This window comes from Cydia pomonella, unplaced genomic scaffold (assembly GCF_033807575.1).
Source record: "Cydia pomonella isolate Wapato2018A unplaced genomic scaffold, ilCydPomo1 PGA_scaffold_29, whole genome shotgun sequence".
Taxonomy (NCBI): domain Eukaryota; kingdom Metazoa; phylum Arthropoda; class Insecta; order Lepidoptera; family Tortricidae; genus Cydia; species Cydia pomonella.
The window spans coordinates 642,678-663,599 of record NW_026907864.1 but is presented as its reverse complement, the minus strand read 5'-3'; the positions used below and the strand labels follow the sequence as shown (position 1 = coordinate 663,599).

The 20,922-nt window shown below is 37.7% G+C and overlaps 1 long non-coding RNA gene across 1 annotated transcript; it reads left to right on the top strand.

The window, feature by feature from the left end:
• The first annotated feature begins 680 nt into the window (after window positions 1-680).
• On the top strand, window positions 681-6,434 carry LOC133533929 (uncharacterized). The gene is made up of 2 exons (XR_009801946.1): window positions 681-746; window positions 4,823-6,434. It is a non-coding gene; the product is annotated as an uncharacterized LOC133533929 (long non-coding RNA).
• Window positions 6,435-20,922: the final 14,488 nt, after the last annotated feature.

The following is a 20,922-nucleotide window of genomic DNA, read 5'->3' as shown; positions in this document are numbered from 1 at the left end:
CACCACCAAGTCGGCCGCGCAGCAGGTAGAATCTTGGCGTGAACTCGGGGCTGCCAACATATGTCATTATTTGTCATCTAATGCAGGAATTAAGGAAATTTTAAAAGACGTCCATTTAAAAACAAGTAACTTAACAAAAGATGACTACTGCATTATTTTCATTGGAGAAGAAGACTTTAAATATAAAACTAACTGCTATACCTTAATTTCCATAAAAAGGGAATCGCTGCAAGGGTTACTTCATACAAACTTCATTATATGCACGGCCACATACAAATGTCGAAACGGTGTTAATCTCTTTAACTGGAGAGTTGAAACTTTTAATAACATGCTTTGGCGAGATATACACACGTATGAATATGCCTATCTCTTGGACTCAAATGAGAATCTGTCATATGACAACGATATGTTTAGGAGACACTCAGGGGACATTAATAACTTCGGGATTAAAAATATATGCATGAAATTAAAGGAAACCATTGGATTCCTGAGCAGGTTTGGCAACAATACGAAAACCATGTTATATCAGAATCTGACGAAGTAAAATTTCTAGGTATTATAATAGATAATAAAATCTCCTGGAGTCATCACATTCAACAAGTGTGTATATTATAAGTATACTTGTTTTATTGTTGTTTTGCACTGCCCAATAGCCTATTTCTTGCCACCGGTTCGCTATCTGAAGGTTGTCTGGAAGAGATCGCTTTATGGCGATAAGTCCGCCTGTTGTTACCTACTAATTTAAGGTGGTTCGATTTTCATACAAAAAACAATCGCTATTTATTAATTAATTACACAATATTATTACATAAATAGTTCCGCATCTATCTACTTTCGAATATTCATTTGCGCTAAATTAATAGAAAAACTTTGTTTCATACAGAAATCATGCAATAATCAACGTTATATTTTTATAAATTTTACTCATGTGTGTGTGACAAATGTCGTGTACAAATACATTGCGGCGTTGCCACTCCATGCTTCGGATGGCCATCGGCGCGACGTTGCGATGTTTGACGCGTTTTTAGCTGACTCTGTCGACACTGACACTCAGTGTGACCAGGCGTACGATAATTGTCGTACATGTACGATAATTTGGGTTATTTGGGCCCCGGTATGACGTAATGTTCCAAAGAGCATTATCGTACACTAAAGTACTATAATTTCAGCCCTTGGATGATGCCACATTAAAAGTCTAGTAATTTGAAGCAAAATATGACACTTTCTCTCAGAAATAGGCTAAAATTAGTATCTTTTGGGTGTTCGGCTCCTTGGTGTAAGTTAAAATGGTCACACTTTCCTGTATACCGTTTGAGTCTATCCCAAAAATACACAAACATAAACAGATTTTTTGCGCAATTTAGACGAAAATTGTCTTTTTTTTATTATTAATTGGAAACTTAAGCTTATTTTGCTAGACATTTTTAGGGGCTGCCTTTTTGATTGGCGTACGATATTTTTTTCAACGGTACAATAATTCTGACACTCAAGTACGATAATTCTCTTCCGCTCACCTGGCAACACTGCTGAAACTTGACAGGACCTGGGGGCCTACCGCGAAAACCGAAATTCGCAAATTGCGGGGATCTTTCTCTTTTACTCTCACTAAGACGTAATTAGAGTGACAGAGAAAAATACCCGAAATTGACGAATTTCGATTTTCCCGGTAGCCGCCCTGGTGCTTGAGGTACTTGATAGAAAACAACGCTGCCGCATGTTCTGAATTGTGATTTTATGTGTTTTTGGATTGAAAATGATAGCAACGTCTAAATCAAGTTACAAAAATCATCGATATTCTGGTCCGCGAAAAACCAGGAAAAGTGTAACTGTAATTGGAGTCTACAAAAATGACCAATTCATAGAAAATCTTCTTCCTCGCGTTGTCCCGGCATTTTGCCACGGCTCATGGGAGCCTGGGGTCCGCTTGACAACTAATCCCAAGATTTGGCGTAGGCACTAGTTTTTACGAAAGCGAATGCCATCTGACCTTCCAACCCAGAGGGTAAACTAGGCCTTGTTAGGATTAGTCCGGTTTCCTCACGATGTTTTCCTTCACCGAAAAGCGACCAATTCATAGAAAATATGACCTAGAAACTAGTTCACTTTTATAAAACTCAATTTTGCCCGAGATTGTACTTAGGCGAATACCTAAGGGAGCTAAGTGTATTGATCTTGAATAATTAATAGTTGGCTAATACATATATGACTCCAACATGATATGGACATTTACATCATAACTATTATACCTAGTTGGTTACTAAGTTCTGTTACTCGATTTCTTTCTTTCTTCCTAGCGTTGTCCCAGCATATTGCCACGGCTCAATGGAGCTTGGGGTCCGCTTTGACAACTAATCCCAAGATTTGGCGTAGGCACTAGTTTTTACGAAAGCCACTGCCATCTGACCTTTCAACCCAGAGGGTAAAACTAAGCCTTGTTGGGATTAGTCCAGTTTCCTCACGATGTTTTCCTTCACCGAAAAGCGACTGGTAAATATCAAATGATATCTGTTCTGAAGTTCTGATACTCGATTTGCAACCTCTTTATTTCCGTTAAAACAAATGCTACCGAAAATATACAAAATGACATAATGTGGTGGATTTGTGAGCTATATATAATTATATACCACACATAACGCTTATCTCGTCGTATCTATAATGAATTGGGGCCTAAAATAGAATCGTATTCCAATTTTTTTAAACGCTTGTATTACTTTCTACATTAACTAAAAGTTGCCTTAAAATTCGGCTTTTATACTAAAAACGGCTTTAAATGTGTTAAATTACCAAAATATATTTTGACAGATGCTTTCGCGCCCAAAACGCTCTTTGAAAATTGTGTGACGTCACAGTTTATGGTTTGACACATAACTACATACACACGTAGAAGATACGAACTGTCAACTGATATTTGTCATTTGTTGTTAATCGCCTGTCAACAGTGTCAATCCGAGAGTTGTGACGTCATCCGAATCTTGAATGACGTTTCGAGTTTGGTCACGTGACGTGTGCCAAAAGATATTTTAAATTCAATATTTACAAAAATATGGTCATTACAGGTCCCCTAAAAGTAGTTTAACATGTTCTTATAATCCAAAAGAATTTATTGGGATACAATTATGCCCTAAGATTTGTAGATGGAAACAACCCTATTGCGTTGCACAAATGTGGGCACCCGCCAAACATGATTTTGGGTGTGTCATACTCAGGGCTAACACAGATTCATTTCTGTGAAAAAGGTGTGAAAACCGGAAACTGGAAACCGTTCTCGAACCAATAGTGAAGCCCTTAAGCCACACCCTATTTCAAAACCAGCCATGGATCTTTGAACAGGACTCAGCTCCTGCACATAAGGCAAAAACAACTCAAGCCTGGTTTCGAAGGAACAAAATTGACTTTATTGCCCACGAAGACTGGCCGTCCTCCAGCCCGGACCTTAACCCCCTGGATTATGCCATATAGCAGGTTATTGAGGAGAAAGCCTGTGCTAAACCCCACACAAATCTTAACTCCCTCAAGCGGGCCATAGTTAAGACAGTGACGGATTTAGACATGACAATCGTGCGTGCCGCTATTGATGACTGGCCTCGTCGTTTGAGGGCCTGTGTCAAAGCCAGAGGAGGCGATTTTGAATGATATTGTCATATGTAATTCCTGATTTTGTGTACTTCATTTAAATATATACTTTATTAAACTTTCGTTGGTATATTTTATGTAGAGAAAGATTATTGCAGTAACAGAATTTAATAACCAACTAGGTAGAAAACAATGCAATACATAAACACATAAATTGGATATGATGTGATCCGTTGAATGAAATTGACAATAAATAAAATAAATCAATAATTTTCTATCTCTAGGCATTGTGTGAAACTTCTAGTTGTGTCAAAATATCGGGAAATCAATAATATAAACAAACATGGTAAATATCTCATTTCTTTTTATAATGGTTATAAATAGAAGGCCATGCAATTTTGTAATTCACTGTAATTTAATTAAATGTATCGTAAAAAAATGTTTTAATTCTACTGTAAAATAGTACCTACTTTTTTAAAGGCTGGGCAGTAAGGGATTGCTTTAATTTTAGAACAAAACAGCGTTTTTTTTTGAAAAAAATACCGGAAAATCTGACTTACAAATTTGGACTTTCTTAGGTTCATTCTACTTAGAATCTTCTCCACCCTAGCATTAAAAAAAGATATCCTAAAATATCCATACCATTACGTCACATTTTAGTGTGAAAGAAATTTCAATGTAAAACTAAAATTTCAATACAAATTTTCGGGTTTTTTTAGCACGAGGATTGATTATGCTAGTGATTCTGAGTTGGAAGAACCCAAAAATATCATGATGTGTGAGAGTCAGATTTTTAATATTTTTATGGAAAACGCTCATATTTCTCATAAAATAATTTATTAATAATAGGTACTTGATAATACTGATAACAAAAAAAAAATTAATGAGTCTCGAACCCACATCCTCTTGCATGTATTTCCACGTACATACCGCAACGCTATTGAAGCCTACTCACGCTGTGCCAAATTGTCTACTACAAGGATCCCAGTAAGACTGTTTGAATGTGTGAGTGATACTTAGAAATAGAGTCAAGAAACATTCTGTCGACATTAAGGGGTAGTTTTTGTACAATGAAGTGTTCAATGTTTGTTGTAATAGTTCAATATTTATTTAAAGAGTGCGCTAAACATAATTTACAGTATAGAAATACCAAGACTACTCCACAAAAAAATTAAAACTCAAAATTTGCAATTGTGGCGCCATCTAGAGAGGTTTAAGCTAAGAGGTAACCTAGTCGAACCACCTTAAGTCCTGTCTTTGTTTGTAATATGAGCTTTTCTTTAGTAGTGCACAATAAATAATTTTATTATTATTATTATTTGTCTGTCTTACCATATCTCGGGACCATGGGGTCCCGGACCTTTGGGAGGCATGCGTGGGGCCGAAGCCAACAGCGCAGAGGCCCTTTAAGACGAATTAATCTAAAAACAAGGGATACACGTGGCGGATACCATCTCCGAGCGCACAATATGATACATCTGGTGATGGTCCCCGCCAGGTGCAAAGACTATTGATGATCAAACGAACTTCTTGAAGTGAAGTTCGATCGATATTATATGAGTCACTTCATTTGAAGATATAATTTTATATTAACCATGTAGTTTCCCTATTGTACAGATAGCATCGCACACATTTAAGAGTAACTATTTTGATTAAAACTGTGAAAACCAACATCCGCCCACTTCCGCTTACTGGTTACCTGCGTGCGGCGACCGCTGCGCTCTTCATTATTTTTAGAGAAGGCAAGAACCAAAACTTATATCAGGGTTCTAGGGTGGGTGGGACCTTATATTATATCTTCAAATGAAGTGACTCATATAATATCGATCGAACTTCACTTCAAGAAGTTCGTTTGATCATCAATTATATTTCGTCACTTCATTTTTCAGATATAATTTTATATTAACCATGTAGATGTTTAGAGATATAAGTTTTGGTTGAAATAAGACAAAAGCTTTGGCTGTCTCAGTGCCTAGTTTAAGTTAAGACGTTCCTCCTAACTCCACACACCACATAGAAAAAAAAACTTCTCAATGTATATGCCATGCCAATGACCGCAGGATTTTTATTTTAATTACTGTACGTTACGTATACACCGTACTAACATTAGAAATATATTATTAAAAAACATCATAGTGAGACACTAAAACCATATATCTATCTTAGTCCGAAGTAAAATAAGTCATTCGGGTGAAATTTATTTGTTAATGTTAACCATGGTGATAACCCGAAATGTTTTGTATTTCTTTTTTTTTTTTTTTTATCTGACCTACTGTATTTGCAGTTCGTATATTTATAATATAGTTCACGTTTCAAAATCAAGGTGATATTTAAACAGTTATTATAATAAACACAAATGGGTGGAAAAACAATTAAAAACTTATAAATAATTATTATAGTTTAATATTTCAAATTATTAGATTATATAAGTTAATAGCAAGAATTTATTTATTATCAGGTGCTAGGGATTTATTTTGATCTGAATTTATTTATTTTCAATTTCTAGGGATTTATTTTGATAAGTTGTATTAAGTTAGTGTCCCAAATGTACCATATGTTTTGAGTTATATGATTTAAAACCGTATTTCAGCAGTCGTTTAACTTTAACCAATTCTGTAATAAAAGAAAACAATCTGATGATCCTTTTTCATGAAAACACATGATACTATTTTAATTGACTGCTAAAGAAATCCAGAAGTATGGTAAATTAAACTGAACCAAAATTAAATCAATGCTTTAGCGAACAACTGTCTAACGGGTTGTGTTTTAAGCCATCAAGTAATTGAAGTTATTATCGCTGTATCCCACCTGCGCAGAGTAGCCCACCTGCGTAGACTGCAGACCAAGTTCAGGACATAACATGTGTACTATACACAAGCATACTGTGCCAATTGAGTTATAAAGCCTTGTTTAAAAGCATAAAGAAAGTTTAGGTATGTAGGTTTAAAATAAAAAGTACATATTAGGTATGTACACATGATATATATATATATATATATATATATATATATATATATATATATATATATATATATATATATATTGTAACACGCCTATTAGGATATCAAAACAAAGCCTAATAATCACGTTTCAATTTGTTGTTCACACTGAAACATAATTCACTAAGATTCTATACACTTTGTGGTCTACTTTACATTCAGTTTAATTCGATTACAAAAAGTAGAATTAATTCATAAAACGTTCTTTTATGAATGTGTGAAAGTTCACTAGCGGTCCTTGTCTGCGATACGGAATTAAAGAAGACAGGCGGTACTACTATTGATATCAACTTTAGACTCGTCTAAGAGTAATAACTAAAATAAGACCTAATTTATGTTAACGATACAACCCAGCATTACCTCCAGACAGGGTGGGATACGCTGTGTTCACTGAGCAGCTGGCGACAATGAGAAAATTCAGTTATTAGGCTTGTAAGCGACGCGATTTTCTTTTGTAATTTATTTTATATTTTTTATTAAAAAGTGGGTGCCTGGAAGTCTGAGTGGAATGTGCCGGTTCAGGGCGACCGAGGGGAGCGGGAGAGGAGGGGGACAATCGGAGATTTGTCATTGGCTCTCAGCGGTCAGTCGATGTATAGAATCACGCGCTAAGGTACATGCTTCTCGCTGTCCAAACACCCTTACGTTTTGTTACTTTAAAACTGCATATCATTTCACCACGTCCCCTACAAGCTGGTCTTCAAACCTGATCCTTAACTCTGAATGTACCGGACTCCGATACGAAAAATGAACACACGGAGCAGTGTTAAGAAACAAGAAGAAAAACAAAAGGAGCTTAAGGCCGAAAAGGAAATACCTACGCAGAAGCAGAAACCAGTTTGCCAAGCGACTCAAAACGACGAACCTGCAAAAATAAAATCGATAGATAAGAAAAAGGAGCTACTCGATAAAACAATTACTGTAGATGTGGGTAGTGCAAGTGAAAAGTGCAGAATGGAGGAAATTCCTAAATCGAAATCTATAAAATCTACTCGAAAGTCAAAAGCATCAGGTTCTGCGCGTTCTTCAGTCGTGGCCAGAAAGAAGTTGCTAGAATTAGAAGCGGCAGAAGCAAAAGCGCGTATACAAATGGAATTAATCGACAAAAAGCTAGCGTCGGACCTAGCACAATTGGATGAAGAAGAAGAAGAAGAATACAGTTCACAATCGGAAGCTAGTGAAATTCACACAAACAAAGAAGTGGAGAAATGGTTAGAACGCAGTCAACTGGAACTGAAAGAGCAGCCTGTGCCACCAACGGAAAACACATTGGACAAGCTGTACCCGCCGCCCGCGCCGGCTGCACCAGCGCGCGACGGCACCGAAGATACAGTTCACCTACTGGCAACGGCACTCAAAGACATAGCCGCAGTCTCCTCTACGAATGGACCTAACGCTCGAATGTTGAGCCGCCTCTGCACGCCGCGAGATTTACCCTTTTTTTCCGGTGACCCAATGGAGTGGCTCCAATTCAAGCAGGCGTATGACGAATCAACTGAAGTGTGCAATTTCAACGACAAAGAAAACCTATGGAGGCTACGAAAATGCCTTCAGGGACCAGCTAAAGAAGCAGTAACTTCTCTGTTAATTGGAGCTACTGCGCCAGATCTAGTGATGTCCACTCTAGAGTTACAGTTTGGGAATCCCGATATTATTATTTCAAAAATTGTACAAAGCATCAACAAACTGCCGGTGATGTCTCAAGAATATCATAAGGACATAGTGTCTTTCTCCGTGAAGGTTAAGAATTACGTTGCAGCAGTAACAGCTATTGGTCATGATGAGTACCTAAGGGGGATGAAAATCATATCTGTAATTCTGTCAAAATTGCCAACTGTGTTAATATCGAAATGGGTCGACTATAGCTACCCGCTTATCAACGACGGCAAGAAACCCCGGCTCGTCATTCTGTCGGAATTTAAATGACGAAGCTCTCAAAATATCAAAAACAGCTGTAATCCTCGCGAACACTTACAGTGATAGTAAACGTAAACAAAGTGATTGTTACCGCTCTCAAACCGTGCTAGTGCAGAATGAACTAAGTGACGATAAGTGTAAATTTTGTCGTACCTCTAAACACGACATAACAGACTGTAAAATGTTTAAAAAATCGCTTCGCAAAGACAGGTGGGCCTATGTGAAACGTCATGGATTATGCTATAAATGTTTAGTGTCGCGCCATAACAAAGAAACCTGTCCTGCGCCCTGTTGCGATAAGGAAAACTGTGGACAATCCCATCACCGCTTGTTACATTACATTTCGCACGCTAATAATTCAAATCTTCAATCTAGTGTGAATATTACGGAAATAACAGACACTGATGTGAGTGAAACGCGATCTGAGACTGTTACAAACATAAACTCGACAAGCTGCAAAGTTTTGTTACAAGCTGTACCTATTTACATACACGGACCCTAACGGTATAATTAGTGCCACTGCATTATTGGACAATTGCTCGACGGTATCACTGATAAGCGCCGACCTCGCCGCCCGCGCCGGATTGCATGGTACCAAACAAAAAATGTGCGTTAGTGGGGCATGGAGTAACACCGAACTTAAGTGCGAAAGTGAGGTAGTGGACTTTGATGTGTCGAACAAAGATGGACAGATGTTTACGCTACGTGCTCGCAGTGTTACAGACTTAAACTTGCCTTCGCAAAATGCATCTAAAGTGAACCTTACGCATTATGACCTTAAGGTTGAAATTAAAAATCAATTATGTAACACTCGTTATGAGAAGCCTCAGCTGTTAATAGGGCAGGATCACTATCATCTTATGATGCCACTGCAAATAATAAAGGGCAAGTCCGAAGGATCTTACATAACTCAGACTGTCTTAGGCTGGTGTGTTCACGGCCGTATCACAGCACCGCGCGACAAGGGCCAGCGGCTAGATTCAACCTTATTTATAACTGAGGACCTGCAGGACCAAAATGAGCGTGCACTACGAGAAATACACGAAGAAGTACGCCGCTCTTTTACCATTGAATCCATGGGCGTTTCATGTAATCCACGCCAGAACTCAGAGGACCTGCGCGCACAGGAGCGATTGGAACAAACGGCTAGATTGTTAGAAGGCAGGTGGCACGTTGGGCTTCCATGGAAAGATCTTAATTGCAACATGACTGAATCCTATGGTAATGCACTTTCTAGACTTAAGGGAGTGGAAAGAAAAATGAAACGGGATGTTGGCTATGCATCAAGGTACACTGAAAGAATAAATCACCTGTTCGATAACGATTACGCAATGGAGGTCAGCAACCCGAAGCTCACGCCAAAAACATGGTTTCTGCCGCATTTCGGGGTTGACAACCCTAACAAACAAAAATTAAGGCTCGTATTCGATTGCGCATCCAAAAATAATGGCGTTTGTTTAAATGATTACCTGTATAAAGGACCTGATCTGCTCGTATCGTTATATGGAATAATGCTTCGATTTCGCGAAAATAAAATCGGAATAACTGGAGATATCCAAGATATGTTCCTAAGAGTGAAAATCATCCCTGAAGATCAAGATGCATTTCGTTTCTTGTGGAGAAACACGTCTGAAGGCTCCGCTGCTCCTGACGACCCTATAAAAACGTATAAGATGACATGTTTAATATTTGGAGCAAATTGTGCACCATTTATTTCGCAGTTCATAAAAAACAAGAACGCCGTGCGCTATGAGTCATCGATGCCGGCCGCCGTATCTGCAATATATAAACAACATTATGTAGATGATTACATTGATAGTTTTGAGGACGAAGAAAACTGCAATAAAAGTGGTACAAGAAGTGGCATATATACATAAACAAGGCGGTTTTAACATTCGTAACTGGACGAGCAACAGTGAAACATTAATAAACAGTTTACCAAAAGAGAACTTAGGTTCAACGGCCATAAGGTTCAAAATCGATCAACAAGATAATGGCGAACGTACGCTCGGATTAGTTTGGTTTCCAAAGGAGGACTTACTTGGTTTTGATGTCTCTTTCAAACGCGGTATGCGGCAGGCAATCATATCTGGAGAGAAGATACCTACAAAGCGAGAAATGCTGAGAGTTGTTATGTCGATATTCGATGTGTATGGGTTCCTATCACCGATAACAATAAGAGGAAAAATAATAATCCGTGATACATGGGCACAAGGATTACTTTGGGACGACATGATTCCGGAAGAATTATTTAAAAAATGGATCGAATTCCTCGAGCTATTGAAACGGGTAAGTTCAGTGCGCCTGCCCCGATACTATCAAGCCGCCACGCGTGCGAGTGAGACAGACGATGCACCGAATGCACCGGATAGTGCAGGCCGCCGGCCGGCTATGTATACAAACCTACAACTTCATTTGTTGTGTGACGCGTCATCGCAAGCCTTATGCGCCGTAGCGTACTGGCGCTGGTTAGATAACAATAACCGGTGGCAATTAGCATTTATTTCGAGTAAATGCCGAATTTCACCTACTAAACATAGAAGTATTCCAAAATTAGAGTTAGAAAGTGCATGTCTAGCAGCGAGACTAGCACATAGTATAATCAAGGAACACAAAATGAGCACGGAGAAAATTTATTACTGGACTGATTCGACCTGTGTGCTTCACTGGATATATAACGATGCACGTACCTATAAAGCGTTCGTGGCGCATCGGCTCGGGGAATTAGATGAATTAACTCAATCTGCTCAATGGAGATACGTACCTACGAAAATGAACGTAGCTGATATTGCTACACGAGACACCTGTGAACTCAGAATGCTGGAAAATGAATGGTTTCACGGTCCCGACTTTTTGTATGGCAATGAGGAAACTTGGCCTTCAAATAAACAGCTGACGAAGCCTAACCCTTTGGATTTAGAGTATACAATGATTGTAAATGTATCTCCTGAAAACTTACCAGCTGTTCCTGAACCTGAAAGGTTTTCGTCGTGGTTAAGATTACTTGGAGCTACCTGCGCTATACTTATATTTATAAATAAATGTAAAAAACTTACTTGCGAGATTAATGGAGACCTGAAGGAAAAAGCGGAGCGCTTGCTAATCAAATATTCTCAAGCGCAGTCCTTTCCTGAAGACCTGGATAACCTGAAAAATAAAAGAAATTTAGACCGGAAAAGCAGATTACTTACCTTGACCCCATTTCTCGATGAACACGGTATTCTGCGCGTCGACGGACGAATTGGGGCGGCCCAGGAGGTACTACCGGAGACAAAACAACCCGTGATCCTCGATGGAAGTAATTACGTTACTAAGCTTATTGTAAAACATTATCACGTGACGGCCGCACATGGAAATCAAGAAGCAGTGGTAAACAACCTGAAACAGAAATACTGGGTTATTCGAATTCGTCCAACTGTGAAACATGTAAGCAGTAAGTGCATGTTCTGTAGAATAAAAAAAAGCGCAACCGCAACCACCTAGAATGGGTGACTTACCTCCTGCTCGCATGGCCCACCATCAGCGCCCGTTTACGTTCTGTGGCATTGATTTGTACGGACCAATGGAAGTAACAGTATTGAGACGTCGAGAAAAGCGGTATGGAGTTTTATTTACGTGTCTTACCATGCGAGCTGTTCACATAGAAATAGTCACGAGGCTCACAGCTGACGCACTAATAATGGCTCTGCGAAGGATGGCGGCGCGTCGTGGTTGGCCTCAGCAAATTTTCTCGGATAATGGCACAAACTTGAGAGGGGCTGATAATGAACTTAAGAAGTCTATTAGTGAATTAAATCACACCGCATTAAAAGATTTGGCCTTGAAATATGGCACCACTTGGAATTTTTTGCCACCAGTTAGCCCCCACTGGGCTGGCGCGTGGGAGCGACTTATTCGATCAATAAAGGCATCACTCAAGGTGGTATTAAAAGAACAGGCTCCGCGAGATGAAGTTTTGAGCACGTTCATGGCAGAGGTCGAACAGATGGTAAACAGTCGCCCGCTTACACACGTCACAGTTGAACCGAAAAGTGATGAAGCCCTCACGCCAAATCATTTTTTACTTGGTAGTTCTTCCAACTTACCGACTCTCGGTTTATTTGATCACTCCGACATGTACCTTCGTAAACAATGGCGAACCTCTCAACGACTTGCAGACCTATTTTGGAAGCGGTGGGTACGAGAAGTACTGCCACAGATGATCCCTCGCCAGAAGTGGCACCAAGACCAACGACCCTTACAAGTGGGAGATCTGGTATTGGTTGTGGATCCTGCGTCACCCCGTAACGTTTGGCCTAAAGGAAGGATACAGGAAGTGATTCCGGGAAGAGACGGCCGCATAAGAGTGGTGCAGATAAAAACCAAATCCGGAACACTACGTCGATCAGCTGCACGCGTCGCATATGTACCTACTGAAGTTGAGTAAGTGCTGATGCAGCACTGGGGTGGGGTATGTAAGCGACGCGATTTTCTTTTGTAATTTATTTTATATTTTTTATTAAAAAGTGGGTGCCTGGAAGTCTGAGTGGAATGTGCCGGTTCAGGGCGACCGAGGGGAGCGGGAGAGGAGGGGGACAATCGGAGATTTGTCATTGGCTCTCAGCGGTCAGTCGATGTATAGAATCACGCGCTAAGGTACATGCTTCTCGCTGTCCAAACACCCTTACGTTTTGTTACTTTAAAACTGCATATCATTTCACCACGTCCCCTACAAGGCTCATGCACACGCAAGTTGGCTTACAGCAGCTCCTGCTGAACGAATAGTGATACAACGGCCTACAAAGACTTACGCGGCCTAGCGCGTTTTAAGATTTTTAACTTAAAAATAATAGTTTTTTATTTTACTTTTCTCCAAAACGTGTCTAACGTCATTGAAATTCGTTAAAATCTCTGATCTATTCAAGAAGAAATATACTTCGGATATTATCAAATGTAAATCCATCATGTTCTTGAAATATAAGAAATATATTATGAACGTGCATAATTCCATATGCTTTCGGTTAAGTTATGAAAAACTAAATTTATAAGGCTACTATAACTACTATTCAACTTTCGAAGTTATTTCTTATATAGGTAAGATTAGAATTTACCCAAATTCCAATGTTTATTATTGCGCTCATATTGCATACAATAAAATAGGGCAAGGGCCAAGGCCCATTAATGACATCGGAATATATTTATAAATTAATTTTATATAGCTTATGTATATTCGAGCTACTCGTATTACGGTGCTTAGTTAATAATAACCAGTTAAACCTGAGTAGGTAAAGTCAGCGTACAACAAACATGATCAGTAAGTCTTTTCATTTGAATAAAGATAAATAAGATGAACTTTTTTTATTTATTTATTAAATATTAATGACAGCATGACGCGTTTGACCATATTTGCACAAATATCGGTGCTGTAGCTGCTATTCTCTCAGCGCAAACTAAACTAGCACAGCAATCAACCACGATAACAATAACAATCCACAGTATTTCAGGTATTAAGCATCAAATCTCAAATGCCCTCTATTTTTATTTTATCCAAATATTCGCTCTGTCGGTAACGAAAGACTGAGACGTAATGTTGTATATTTTTATTATGTATTAAAAAAAATACACTTATAGAACTGACATAATAAAATAGAAAATGTATTTGCTGTATTGCTACTGTGGTTGTATTGTGAGTTTAGAAAACAAATATTATATTTAGTGATTCGGTCTTAATTTTATGAATGACTATATTAATTATGATACTAAATGTATATGTACATATATTTCAAACTTAGCAAAAACGTATTGCATAACCCTTTTGAGTGTTTTAAGTCTAGTGAACGTATTGCATAGTACCATCGCATTAATGATGGCTGAAAGAGTACCGCGACCGACACATGAGAGTTGAACCATACATTAATTTATTAATTTTATACGATTTCTATTACCTATTTAATAACTTAGTTATTTAAGTAGTAATCTGAGGGGTAATCCTTTAAAGGATAATCAGAGGGTAATCGTCTTGTTGTTTTAATACAATTAAATAAATATATGAATAGGTATTTACCTAGTTACCGATTATTTACAATCATAAAAATAAACACTCAATATCTGTGAGAGATGCGAACAAAATTTATTAATAAGTGCAACTCGCCAAAATGAAGAGAAAACCGCTTTCTGATTAACTCAGATGGATGGTACTCTAGTGGTGCTTGACACTGAGTTCTTGCAAATTGTTCTAGTAAATTGTGATGAAAAAACTCGTTTTCCTCTAATTCAATTGAAGTAAGTGTACTTATTATAATTTAATGATTCAATTGAATTAATTATCCAATATAACTTTAAGAAAAAATCTAATTTTCAAACAGATAATAATTACTTACTGGCATCGCCTATGAGCGACCAGGACAATTACTCCTTTATTATCAAGTTTTGTTATATCTTATTCTGAGAAATAAAGATTCTTAAAGCTGATATTGTAAATAGGTATATTTTATATAAGTATTCATTTGGTCGACTCTTTTTTTTATGCGATTTAATATAGGAGTAAACCAAAGTTGTTCAAGTTTTATCGCCCATAACATTATTGACGTAAGTAGCCATATTTTTATAGTTCGATTTATGAATGTTTCTGCATATCATAATCATTTAAAAATCGACACCAAAATGTAAGCACTCTCAGGGCACCAGTGGCGGATCGTTCCAAGAACTCGATTCCCACCGGCTTGTCTGATATCAGCCCGATCAGTACTTTCACGATCAGTTCATGGAGAAAAGGAAAGCAAAATTAGCACCGGGTTCCCTACGAATATTTGTGACGCGCCGCCACTGCAGGGCACCACTATACATATTAACAAGATATTTTATCAAGATTAAGTTTAGAAATTGCTTTCAAATTCACTACACGTCTTTTATAACATATAAGAGTTTAAATATTGTACGTCAGAAAGAATATACTTTAAATAATACTGTGACAGGATGAGGTACACGTAGCAATTCCCACTTTTAGAGATAAGTTATACCTACCCAATGTATTAATATTATATTTATGTGGGTAGTGTAGTATAAAAACAATGTACTATTGTGTTAAATACAACATTTGTGAGTCGCTTGTTGATTTACATTCAACCTATGGGCGGGGATTCATACTTCTTTTTTCATTTAATACCGTACTATGGGTTAGGTGTGAGTAAAATTTGGATATATTTTAAGTGTTGGGCCATCTAAAACCAAATAAAAAGAAAGCCTCCCTCGGCTTTATAACACAACATTATTCCCATTTTTAAGGCAATAAATTTCCCACAAAATATATGGGTATTATGAAAAATGCACCAATATGAATGTCTAGGCCCTTTGTTTCGTTGTGCGTTGTGCATTATCCGATCTTTTGGTTCACGACCAATCGCCGCGCCGGGCGCAATCGGTGTTCGAAATACGAACAGGCTTTCCTTCGTGTTGGTTCACGACCAACCCCCAGGATGATTTTTTATGCAATTGTTTCGTTGTGCGTTATCCGATCTTATACCTTCGTGTTGGTTCACGACCAACCCCCGGGCGAAATCGGTGTTCGAAATACGAACAGACTTTCCTTCGTGTTGGTTCACGACCAACCTCCAGGATGATTTTTTCCATCGTGTTAGTTCTCGACTAACCTCCAGGATGTATGTATGTCCTTCAAGTTGAAGGATTGCACAACGATTTTAAAAACGAAAATATGAATATTGCACAACGAATTCAATGAAATCTCACAGCTAACACCATAGTAGGCATAGGCAACGAAGATCGTTATAAAAAATGTGGTCTTGTGCCGAAGTGTTCGGCAACTAGACCGAGGTGTGGACGCTACCACGCACAAATAAAGAATGAAGAGCGCAGCGGTCGCCGCACGCAGGTAACCAGTAAGCGGAAGTGGGCGGATGTTGGTTTTCACAGTTTTAATCAAAATAGTTACTCTTAAATGTGTGCGATGCTATCTGTACAATAGGGAAACTACATGGTTAATATAAAATTATATCTGAAAAATGAAGTGACGAAATATAATTGCAGTGCAGCACTTTTGTGCTGCGATGGGATCTACGGTCATAAGGCTATTGATTTGAAAGTTGGATGGACTGGATAATAGGCTATGGGAGGAGACTAGCGGACACCTGCCGTGACAATCAGTCTCGGAATTGTGTAAGACAGGCGGTGACTCGCCAACTCATTGAGTGGGCCCGACAACGGCCGCACGCACAGTGCGACAATAGGGCAACACTTTGGAGCGGCTGTGAGGTTGTCGAGAGGTGAGTCTGCGGAAGCCAGATCCCGGTAATCCTTTCAGCAGGCCGCCGGCGTTATGACATTTTACACTTCCAACCTGGAGCATAGGTCCCGCTCTTGCGACTCCACTCTGGCCGGCCGGTGAAGGCAAGCGCAGAGGTGAGGGCCAAATAAAAGGGCCCTCTGGAATAGGGGTCCGCGGTGTCGCCACTCACCGTCAGCTCGCCACAAGCTGCCCCCGCGGGCTTATTATTATTATTATTATTATTATTTATGTAGTAAAATAAATCGTTTTTCTTATGCGCTCTGGAGACTTGCAAAAATAACAAACCAAAAGACTGCGCTAAAAGCCTATTATGGTTATGTTGGTTCAATTTTGAGGTATGGTGTATTACTGTGTGGTAACTCCGTAGATATCAATAGAGTACTTCTAGGACAAAAACAATGTTTACGTGGTATATGTGATGTACATCCTTTGGTGTCATGTAAGCCGTTATTTAAAACATTAAATCACCTGACTGTGCCCTCTTTGTATATCTTTGAAATATCCGTATTTGTTAAAGACCCATGCACACCTTTTCTGTACAAAAGACCAGATATGTCACTTCAATACGAGGTACCCAAACCGGCTATACTACCCAAGAGTAAGAACAGACCTGTGTCGTCGAAATTGCTTCCCAATGGCTATATGTATATTTAATAAATTACCTTTAAATATTAAAAACTTGACATTAAATGAATTTAAAAGGAAATTATTTCAGTGGCTAAAAGAAAAGACATTTTATTCGATTAAGGACTTTTTAAATAATTGACACTTGATATAGGTGCTTAGAAATGTAATTTTGAATTTTATTAAAATGTATTAAAACTAGATTTAGTGACTGACTGACATACCCCATTAAATGTAATTATTATTGTAAATATAATTAACTGACTGTTAAATTATTTGCATGCCATTTGTCGCTAGACATGTACTATTCTTATAGCATGTCATTAAACATTAACATTTATTTTAGGAGTAAAAATTAATTTTGCATGCCATTTTGTGGCTAAACATGTATTGCTACTCAACAATAATGTACCTACCATCTTATGTATACCATGTTTATCGCAATAAAGTATTCATTCATTCATTCATTCAAGGCATAAGATGGAATAATGAGGAATTCAACAATAAGAATGATACACATAACCAAGATAGTAATGGTAATCCGACAAGTTCCAGAAACGAGCAAGTCTTGAATGGAGAAGATAAAAAAGAAGGGTTTTTCGTAAAGAATAGGAAAGCTCAATTTCGCATTTTACACCAGAATATAGCAGGAGTGTTGAACAAATCGAGTGAACTAGAAGTAGCCATTCGGGAATTGGAGGAAATGAACTGGCATGTTGATGTAATTTGTCTGACTGAAACATTCATAATTAAAGGAGAAGAAAATTATCTCAATATTCCTGGTTATAACCTTGTGGCTAATTTTTCTAGACAAAATGCGCGTAGAGGAGGAACATGTATACTTTGCAGGGATAGTGTTGAATGTGAACCGTTAGATATTATTAAGGACTTAGCAATGGAGAAAGACTTTGAAATTTGCGGTATTACTATTAAATCTATAAAAACGAGAGTTATCTGTTTGTACAGAACCCCTAACTCAGATTTTCAAACAGATCTGAAACAGCTTGAAGTACTTCTTGATAACTTAGAAAACCAGAATTACAATTTAGTTATCGCTGGAGACTTTAATGTTGACTTTTTATCTAACTCAAACAAAAAAAATCTATTGTGTGAAGTATTCACGACTCATAACTTAATCCCTCATATTAATGAAGCTACAAGGCAAGATACGTGTATTGATAATATAGTAAGTAATTTCAAAAGTGCAGTAGGCAAAATACATAGACTTAGTCTGTCGGATCATGATACTGCTCAATCTGTTACTATAAATATGAATAAGGATTTCATTGTTAAAACATGGTACATAACAAAACGTGACTTCAGCGTCGATAATATGAACAAATTTATAAATTACATTCATAGCCTTAGTTTTAATGAAGTTTTAATGGAAAATGATACTAATGAAGCATTCAATGTACTTCATGATTTATTAGTAATGTTGTTTGAACAATGTTTTCCTGAATATAGAGTAAAACGATACATAAAAGGAAATAAGGTGGCGTGGAAAAAAAAGTTGTAAAACCAAACGAACACTTAGATAAAAATATTATAAGAGCAAAACTGAAGAAGAAAAACTGTCCTACAACAATTACTCTAAAATATTAAGAAAATGCTTATTTATACTTCAGAAAAATTGTAACGATCAGTACATAAGCCAAGCGCAAAACAAATGTAAGGCGACATGGAATGTTGTAAATAAACAAATTGGTAATTCTGAGATTTCACCACAAATTGATAAAATTGCATTTAATGCCAATTTAATTCGAAATGGAACTGACATTGCTAATGCATTCAATAATTATTTTATAAATTTAACAAATAATGACAGTAATATGACAAATAGTAACAATGCGACGAATTAGAATGTATGTAACCTTATCCCTAACAGTGTCAATAGCATGTTTTTAGAACCCACGACCCCTCAGGAGGTATTTAAAATAATAATGTCATTACGCAACACCAGTTCCGTTGGCTATGATAAAGTAAATACGAAAGCTTTAACTACTAGGCAGCGCACTTCAGGTGGTGACCCAATTTAAGTATTTAGGTCATGTAGTCACCGAAGACCTGAAAGATGACAGTGATCTTGAAAGGGAGCGTAGAGCGCTGGCAGTCAGGGGTAACATGATTGCTCGCAGATTTGCTCGATGCTCTAAACTGGTTAAAGTGGCACTTTTCAAGGCATATTGCCAATCTTTTTACGCGAGCAGTCTGTGGGTGACATACACTCGTAAGGCTGCCAGTGTTCTGCGCGTCCAATATAACAACATTTTCAGGATGCTGATGCAGCTGCCCCGATTCTGTAGCGCGTCAAGTATGTTCGCGGAGGCGCACACAGATGGGTTCCACGCAATTATCCGCAAGAAAGTGGCCTCCCTACTCAGTCGCGTTCGAAGCAGCAGCAACAGCATCCTGGGCCTGTTTGCTTATAGGTTTGACTGCCCCATTTATGATAAATGGAGGCAAATAATGCTCGGCCTTGTGTAAAAATTATGTATTATATTTTGAATTACTAATTTGATTATTTTAATTATTTGGTTATTGTGGAATATTATAATTATTATTGTTGTTATGTATTATCTATTCTAATTTATAATTATTAAGAATTTCATTGTAATTACTTTTTGTATACGAGAATTGTAACTAACATTTTTCTTTATGGGCCCCGGCCTGAAATAAACGGATATTTAATTTAATTTAAAAAGTGTAGCTAGTCATTTGATGGTACCGTTATGTCACATTATAAATTTATCTTTGGAGCAAGGCGTATTTCCGAACAAATTAAAATTCTCTGTTGTTAAACCACTTCATAAAAAGCGGCCAAGTGCGAGTCGGACTCGCGCATGAAGGGTTCCGTACCATTTAAGACGTATTAAAAAAAATCTACTTACTAGATCTCATTCAACATTTTACCACTTTGGACACACATTTTACCACTTTGGAAGTGTCTCTCGCGCAAACTATTCAGTTTAGAAAAAAATGAAATTAGAAACCTCAATATCATTTTTGAAGACCTATCCGGAGATACCCCACACGTATGAGTTTGATGAAAAAAAAAATATTTTTATTTTATGACTTATTAAAAAGACTACTTACTAGATCTCGTTCAAACCAATTTTCGGTGGAAGTTTGCATGTTAATGTATATCATATATTTTTTTTAGATTTTTCATTCTGTTATTTTAGAAGTTACAGGGGGGGGGGGGGACACAATTTTTTTCACTTTGGAAGTGTCTCTCGCGCAAACTGTTCAGTTTAGAAAAAAATGATATTAGGAACCTAAATATCATTTTTGAAGACCTATCCATAGATACCCCACACGTATAGAAAAAATCCTAATGCGGTTCATAGAATACTTATTCAGGTCATACTTAAGTAACAGAGATCAATATACTGAGCTCACTCAAATTTGTTTGAGGACTAAGCAGCAGAAGTCTTTTCAATCAGATAAACGTAAAATAAAGTATGGTGTGCCCCAAGGAAGCGTTCTTGGCCCTTTGCTGTTTCTACTTTATATCAATGACCTTCC